The sequence below is a fragment of the Phalacrocorax carbo genome, chromosome 6 (genome assembly GCF_963921805.1).
Source record: "Phalacrocorax carbo chromosome 6, bPhaCar2.1, whole genome shotgun sequence".
Taxonomy (NCBI): Eukaryota; Metazoa; Chordata; class Aves; order Suliformes; family Phalacrocoracidae; genus Phalacrocorax; species Phalacrocorax carbo.
The window spans coordinates 49,547,778-49,555,190 of NC_087518.1; positions in this window are offsets into that span (position 1 = coordinate 49,547,778).

Below are 7,413 nucleotides of genomic sequence, written 5' to 3' on the forward strand. Positions count from 1 at the left end.
GCTGCTATTCCTGTGTTCTTGGGTGAATTATTGGTCTGGACAGTCAGTCCTTGCCTCCACCTCTCTCTCCAAAACCCAGCATGGAAAGTGAACCCAATGCATGGGTCTTTGGCACAGCAAGGAAGAACCTGGCTTGCTAGCCAGACTTGCTTTCCCTTTACAAAAGAGAGCTTGGGAGGAGAGGGGGAAATGTCAAAGAAAACCTTAGTTTGGGGATGTTCATGCCATTACATTTGCTAGTGGAATTGCCATCTAGGTGAGCAAGTACTCATCTGGGCTTGAAGCCTTTTGCAGGAGGAGAACTGTTGGATGTGTGCAGTGTGAAGGATTTTAAGCACTGGTGTGTGAAACATAGGGCAAGTCCTGCTGGGCACTTCCTAAGTGGTTAGACTTGGCTGATGGTTAGGATAAGCCCTTCAGCTGATGGCTCAGGGCCCCATCTGGCTCTTGTGCTGCTCCCAGCTGCCTTGCGGATGCTGCCAGCAGCCACCTCCACATGTCACTTGTATTAGAGCATCCTTGCTCTCCACTGGTACATACTTGCAAGCTTGCCTGCTCAGGACTTGAGGCTATGATGTTAGGCTTTTCACTGCAGAACTAAAATCTGGACATGCTTTTCCTTCTTCTGCAAGGCAGTAACCTCTGGCAGAGAGGAAGGCAAGCAGCAGTAGGTGCCAGAGCTGTGTAATGCCAGGAACTGAGAAAACCTCCCCAAATAAGGAAGAGGTATTGATTTAAGCCAATTTTTCTGCTCTCAGGTGTGGTTGAGTTTTGACTGCCTCTTGCAGGGTAATTTTTTAGTTTCTTTGGAGAACTATGGCTAGGAGTTTATAATGGAGTTTGGGTGGGAAAGGTTGTTTTGCCAGAGAGGTGGGATGCTGCACTTGCCAGTTCCCTGCGAGGCTCATGCCTGACATAATCAGGTCAGTCCATCTGTGACAAACACGGTGGGTTTTAGTTCCTTTTCCAGCAAAGACTGAAGAGAGCAGGGATCCCAAACCAGGGGGCAGGCCCTTTATTTCTACTTGCCTTCCTTTCAAAGGAAACCATCCTGCCATATTCAGATCAAGTGCTTTTGTTTGAACGTGATTTAAAACCATCTGCTTCTCCTTCCCTCTTCCTCCTGGGCAGGAGAGGTAGCAGAGAGCACAGGAGACCTCTTAGCAGTGGTACAAGAGCAATGTTTCAGTGATGCAGGTCTTAGATCTTTGCCTCAAAATGAGGTCAAATTCTTCTGATGGTCCAACAGTTTCTCATCACAGGTGTCTCTTCCCTCTGATCTTTATCTTTCAGTGAGAGTTCAGCTTTATTTAGGTGTTTTATCCCCCTGAGGGCCTAATTTGGTAGGCCTTTGTAATGCTTTTTTCATGTCAGTGGGGAAGAGGTACTCATTTTCTAAGTGGGAAGTCACTAATCCAGAGACTCTGCGATCTGTCCTTTTGAAGTAGTGCTGTGTTTGCCCTTGTTGCCCAACATCTCCTGTTCAGGCAGCCTATATAACACAACTCGGCTTCATCGCTGAATTCCACCATCTCCCCTTCGGAAAGGGCTGAATCTTTGTGCCATGCTTTTTCAGTTACTGGTGATAAAATAGACCAGGCAGCTTATCTGGGCTCTCTGGCTTCTGAAAAATGAAAAGGGCTGCAGAAAATGTGGGGTGGGGAAATGGGGTGGGTAAGGCAAAAGGGGACTTTCAATAATTAAAAAATGTGTTCTGACCAGCAAGGAGAACAGCAAAGCAGCTAAGCTGATCTTTACTGTTGACTAAGGTGGCCCCAGTAAAATTCTCCTTCCCTTGCCCAAGATTTTCCTGGGAGGTGGGTGAGCAAACCAAGGGAGAGGCATTAGCATGATTAAGGGGGGGGGGTAATTTCAAACACAGCGCAACCAAACAGCACTAGTCTCAAAGTAACCCCCTTCTGTCCCCTTGGGAGCTGGTGGCACAGGATGCGCTGTAGGATTTTGCTGATTTCTATGTGCAATATTTCATAAAGTGCATTCAGCTTTGTGCTTACCAGTGTGGTTTCTGCATTGTTGGTAGCATAAAAGGAAGCTCCTGTTTTTCATTGTGTGGTATTTTCTTCTGCTGTCTCTTCCCCATGTGCTTATTGAATCCTTTATCAGGGATGGAAAGATGCTGTTATTGTTTTGAGGGCTGTGGGTGGGCTGGCTTTTAAGGTAGAGAGCAGCTTGGTTAATTTTCAAAACTAATAATTTTCTTTGGGCCACTCCTGTGGCAGCAACAGGCTTCAAATTTGGCTTCCATGGAAACACACTGCCATGGTAACTGAAAGGCCCGACAATCCTGAAGAAATATTTGCTTGTACCCTTCCTTCCCTCCTTCGTTCTGTTCCCCATGCAATGTGTGTGTTTGGTTACCTCTGCCAGATTCACTCAGTGTGTTTAAAAAGCTCCAAGCACAGAAATGCACTTCTCTGGGAAGAAAACAAAGGAAAAAAAAATTGTAAAAGCGAAGGTGCCATTTCACTGGCATTGTTTGCAAAAAAAAAAAAAGAAAAAAATCTGTTGCAAGTCTGGAGGGAGGTGTCACTGAGCCACAAATTCCTTTCCAATGGGAAAAGAACCCTAAAAGAAATGATTCATCCTTAGGTCACTTTGTGGGGACTGGCTGGCATGGGCTGGTTCGGGGGTCAGGCCCTGTGCCCAGTCCAACATCTGTAATATTGAGGATGGTGAGAATTGACTCATCCAGCGGTTACAAGACAGAGTACCAGTGTTTTGCTGGGTCCCTTCCAGCTGATTAATTTGACGCTAGGTTTTCTGTCGCTGCCTGTCACAGCTGCTTTCACACCAAGATTGGTTAGCAAAGTTTGGCAGAGTGACAAGCAGTCCCGGTTCAGCAACTTTGCTCTGATTCAGTCTGGAGTGGGAGGGAAGGTGGAATGGGGCCTCCTGAAAGGTTTTGCTATGCGAGAAGCAGGGCGAGGGCAAGGACTCTGCGTGGCAGAGGATGCAGAGGAGCTTGGAGTCTGATGCTTTCTGTTTATGCTTTCTGTCTGATCCAGAGCAAAGCTCATGACCTAAGCCGGCACTACGTCAGATCAACATCCTAGGGCCAGTTATTAGATAGCACTGTGGGTGTGGAGGGGGTGGTGGATTTTTTCTCCCCCGCTGTCCCCTTACCCTAAATCATCACTTTGTGGACTTCAAAGACTTTTTCTGGTTAGCTGTGTTGAGAATCGTAACGCCCGCACCCAGCTCCAGGCTGCTTGTGGGGAAAGCAGAGTCACCTCATTTCCTCTTCCCTTTTCTATTCCTCAGTGTCACCCTATTCTTCATCCACGTGTTCCCCTTGGAGCACTTTTGGATCCACTTGCTTAGCCAGGGGGTGCTCCCACGGACTGCCTGTGGCCTCTACAGACTGTTGTGAAATGAAACACAGAAACAACTTGTAGCTCCGTGTAGGAGGAGAGCAGAGACTGTGACACAGGTTGGTGAACTGGGAACATGGGAAGGGTCAAGTCCTGTCCTCTTCAGTCAGAGAGCTGGGTTATAGGAATAATCCCAATATAAACTGTTCCACCTTTAAAAGAGTTACTGGGGGCAATTAACAGGTTTATCTGTCTCTCTGTGGTAATGTTTTGTATGCCCTAGCTGCAGCTGACCTGACCAGTACACCAGGCTGTTTTGTGGTTGCTGTGCCTGCTGGTTTGTATTAGAAATTAGAATTGCTTTTGGAGGTATTACCTGCTAGCTTTGGGGATGCAAGAGCTGAAACATCCTTTTGTTATGAGCAGAAATAGCTGTTTGCTGGAGACTTGTGTGGATGGTCCTGCTTGTCACCAAGCTTTGCCGGGAGCTTTTGTTGGTGAGACCAACAATCCGGTTGCTTCTGGTGATGGAGGATGAAGCAGGTTGGCTTTTCTCCTCTAGCAGAGGGAAGCTGAATGAAAGTGAGGGGTTGCATTGGGCTGAGACAACAGGTGATGCTGGAGCTGGATGGGCAGAAACGGGTACACTCAGCACTGTTGAGATGATGCAGGAGTGGATTCCTTTTGATGCAAGTGAGTATTATGTTTTGTTTCCATGTGACATTATCCATGGGGACATGCTGTTTTCAGAGAAAAAGCTATATCTCTGCCATGAAAACCTTTTGTGGAGCAAATGCCTTCCATGTTCACCCTAAGCACTGAGCTCTGGTACAAAGCTTCCAACTAACTTCAGCAAGCATTGGTCCCACACTGTCTGGTTTCCTCTTATATCAAGGTATGTCGTATCCTTGCTGCTGTACAGAGTAATCTTAATGTAGTTTGGGTACTTTCAGGCTGTGTTTACAGCAGACTGCCAATGCTCTCCGAGCTAAGTGGGGGATACTATCCAGAATGTGCTCTTTGCCATGTATTGTGAAAGGGTTGTGTCACCCCTGTCTAGGGAAAATCCCTTTTATCCCCTGTGTACTCCCAGCAGCAGCTGGATGCAGCTTTCCTCGTGTCCCGCCTTAAACTGTCTCACAGTGCTAATGTACCCTGCAAAGCCATTTTGGTGGTGTTTCATCAGAGTAGAGTGCTTTCCCTCTCATGCCTACACCTGCTCTCAGCTTAATTGCAATGCAGGAAAGGACGTTTGTAAAACTTCTCCCTGTTCTGAGCAGTTCACTTTAAGTTTTACTTGAAACTGAGGCAGGCTCCATCTCCTGCGGGAAAATACCAAGAAGATTCTCTGAGGTTTGGCCATTCCATTTCTTTTCATTTTAAGTCTAAACCACTTGGGCAGCTCTGCAAGCCTTCATCCCGCTATTCGTGCCAAATGTGCTACTGAAGCATCTGATTTCCCCATGCAGTTGCATCGCAGAAAGCCAGCAGTGATATCTGTACTAGCAGCCTGAACACAGCCCTAGGGCTTGGGATGGAAATGCAGAGCAGTCTGTCTGATCCAGCGCACAGTCCCAGCTCTCCCTGCCAGCCCCTCCTGCGAACAGAGAGCGGTCCACATTAGCTCTCCCTCACCCTAGAAACTCAGGCACATTCCTGTGACTGACTGGCTCTGAATTTTGCTATGGCATTGTAAAATTAATTATTAATATAACAGCCTGCAAGTTTGGGGAAAAATTAATGGCATAACAAAGGAACCCTTCAGAGTAGGGAAGAAGAGAGGAAAAGGATATGAAGTCATTTCTAAACATCCCATATCCAGAATGGAGAGAGGTCTCACGGAAATTCCTTTTTCCTTTCTTCTCCCGCCCTCAGCCCCGCCATTTTTAATCACTGCCATGTTCCTCTTGCTGTCTGTGGCAGGTTTAATGTTTCCCTCCTCTCCTGTACTGTTCCTCTTGCTCTCCTCCTGCCTCTTGTGGAACTGAGTGTTTGGGGGAGGGAAGGAGGCAGCTTTGCTGAGTGCTTTGTTTTATAACCAGCTTTGCTTCTGTCCTGCTCTGTCCCAGACACCTGTGAGTCTTTCAGAACTGGAAACCTCTCTGGCATATAAATAAGGTCTGCTGCAGTCAAGGGCTGCAATTGTGAATTTATAAGGGAAGTGATCAGATTAATTGAGCAGCAGTGGGAGTGTTCAATTACACTGGCTTCTGATTAATTACCCTTTGTCAGACCATGTCAGCACACCTCATAATGCCAAAAGCATTGCCCGAGGTCTGCGGAGCAGCAAGGCCTTTGCTTTAAGCAATGGCAAAGCCAAATGTGCATCAAGACTCATAGTTTCTCCCGTCTTCTCGATATGGTGGAAAAAATTGCTAAAGTGTCATCCATTTGAAGCCATTTTGGATTATTTGCTTTGATTATAGAAAAACTGGGGTGGTGGTGCCGACTTTTAGGAAATCAGATGGTAATTTGTACCAGTCCTCTCGATATAGATATATCAGCTGTCCTCAGTGTGGAATTGCAAACGTACACCAAACACTGTCATCTGAAAGTGATCCTGTTAGTATTTTGTTTCTGTGCTTTCCCTCCACACATGTTATCCCAAAGGATGATGAACCTAGGGGGTCTCTGGGGAAGACATTAAGCTGGCACTGGAGCTGCTCCAAGAAAGGTTGCTCCATCTGTTCAGTTTGTCTCATGGCTTCCCTGGAGCTCTTTGTGAGGCTGGAAGTGATATAAGTCCTCTAGCTCAGTTTGCCTGCTGGAAGTCAGGGCTTTCCCACCTTCAAAGCCAAGTACAGATGCCATGAGAGGTCTGGGCTGTTGTGAAGGCTGGAGGAGAGCCTGAAGGGAACATCTGAACACATCTGTAGCAACTCTCTACCCCTTAGTTCATGCAATGAACTCATCTTCCAATGTAAATATCTCTACTTTTCTAAACATTATTCCCTGTATTCACATTCCTTCTCAGCCTTTGCATGTTCAGGTAAATACACTGAGCTCTTAGAATGGGGGTCTTTTCCCACCCAGACTCTAGCTGTGTGCACTAAGGCATGCCACTGTCTTACACACTAGCAGTGATGCTTCCCTGCTCCCCAGAAATCTCCCACCTGATTATGTTAAGATTCCTCTTGTGTCTTGGTATTTGCAGCCACTAACTTGCTTCTGCATACCCAGTCCTTTCCTCTACTTTGGGAACAATAGACCAGAGGTTGAGTCTTCACTCTTACAGCAAAAATTCTAATTGCTCCCTAATGGCATTGCTGTCTGCTGTTGCATTCAGCCCTGTTGCATTACTGAGGTGCTCAGCATCATGCTTGTGATATTCTAGTCCTCTTCTAAGTGATGGCTCAGTGTCATCAGCAGATCTCTCCGCTTGACTTCTCTTTATGCCTGGGCCATCAAGTAAAAATTATTTAATTGCTTGGTGGATTCCATTGTTGCTGTTTTCTCCTCATTTGTTAGATCCTCTCCTGTCAGCACAACTGTGGCATAAAAATCCTGGCTTCTGAGCAGATCCCTCAGGGGCTAACATCACTGAAGTTATGAGATGTATGTATAACGAATCTCTTCCTGTCTCTTCACAAAAATGTACAAATTCTACTTGTACAGTGTTTCTGGGTGAAAGAAAGAACCTGCCTGGGAACGAACAAGTGGGTGGTAGTCTGCTGCATAAGCAGCACTGCTCTTCCAGGCTCTGCAGTAGCTAACGGACATGCTTCCCAGATCTCCAGATTCAGGTTTTATCATCTTAACATCACATGACAATAAAAATAAGCAGATCCCTATAGCTCAGGAAGTTTCATAAAACTCATTGCCTTTTGCTTTAGCACAGGAAATACACAGCTGTAAGAAAAAGTAGAGATCTCATGTGTCAGTTTTTTTCTGTTTTCTTCCCCATTTCTGAGTCCCAAGTCCAACAAGTCCAAATTTCTTCTACTTTTGATTACCAGGTGTTATCTAAATCACACAGTTCCTATTTCTGAACCCTTTAAATAACACCCTTCTCCTCCCCAGCCCACGCTGCTTCTGGAGTATGGACGGTTGTCCATGCTCTCCTCTGCAATCCGGTCTGCAT